Here is an 837-nt window from a genome sequence, read left to right as displayed (position 1 = left end):
CCTATGTATACTCTAACATATATATTTCAAGTAATACAAATCCCTCCAAAATAAAACATTAAAAATGCAGATACTATGTAAATCATGGTATTTTAAATATACATTATTATAGCTTTATATCATAAAAAAGAGAAAAATAAAAGATTCGAAATATCTCAGTGAAGACTAACCCACTCCAGGTATTTCTCTTAGGGTTAGTCCCATGGCCGCCAACTGCTGCTTCAAGGAAACGAAGCTTGGGTCTTGCCCACTTTTGAGAAGCACGGGCTTTCCGAGCTGCCCGCTGTGCATTCTAATAGCTCTCTCTTCACGCTTACGTGCCATCTGCAATGAATGACAAAAGATCTTACTATTATTAAAAAGTATAGCAAAAAAAAAAGGCATTAAATATAAACAATAAAAAAAATTCAAGCTAGGTTTCCTTTTTTTGCAAAACCTGTTTTAATTCCAAATTTGATTATCAGAGATATCACAGACTCTCCCTTTTATCAACTATTGAGGATACCTTTACTAAACCTTGGAGAACTATGGCCAGTGAGTGACTTGGTAAAATTGTATGTGATCTTTTTATATCGTTTGTTAGCTTAATCTCTCAGTACATTTGCACCAAAACCCTAGCAGTAATTCTTTTAGGCACTTGCACACCAACTGGCTCTCAGGTCATAATGTAAGTTGTGTAAATTATAAATGCATTGCATAAATTTTGGTTACTTTATTTATTGTTGATTCTAGACATGCAATTAATATAACTGAAAAGAATTTTTTTGAATGAAATAGCCTATACAGAGAAAACACATTATAATAACTGCATTTCTTTCCAGTAGACACACTCCATAT

At 32.9% G+C, this 837-nt stretch overlaps 1 pseudogene; it reads right to left on the bottom strand.

Moving 5' to 3' along the window:
• LOC119581781 overlaps positions 1-837 on the bottom strand; it is an 8439-nt pseudogene that overhangs the window by 4279 nt on the left and 3323 nt on the right.

The sequence above is a fragment of the Penaeus monodon genome, chromosome 15 (genome assembly GCF_015228065.2).
Source record: "Penaeus monodon isolate SGIC_2016 chromosome 15, NSTDA_Pmon_1, whole genome shotgun sequence".
Taxonomy (NCBI): Eukaryota; Metazoa; Arthropoda; class Malacostraca; order Decapoda; family Penaeidae; genus Penaeus; species Penaeus monodon.
Note: the sequence above shows the minus strand (reverse complement) of the source record. Positions and strands in the feature narration are given on the sequence as shown.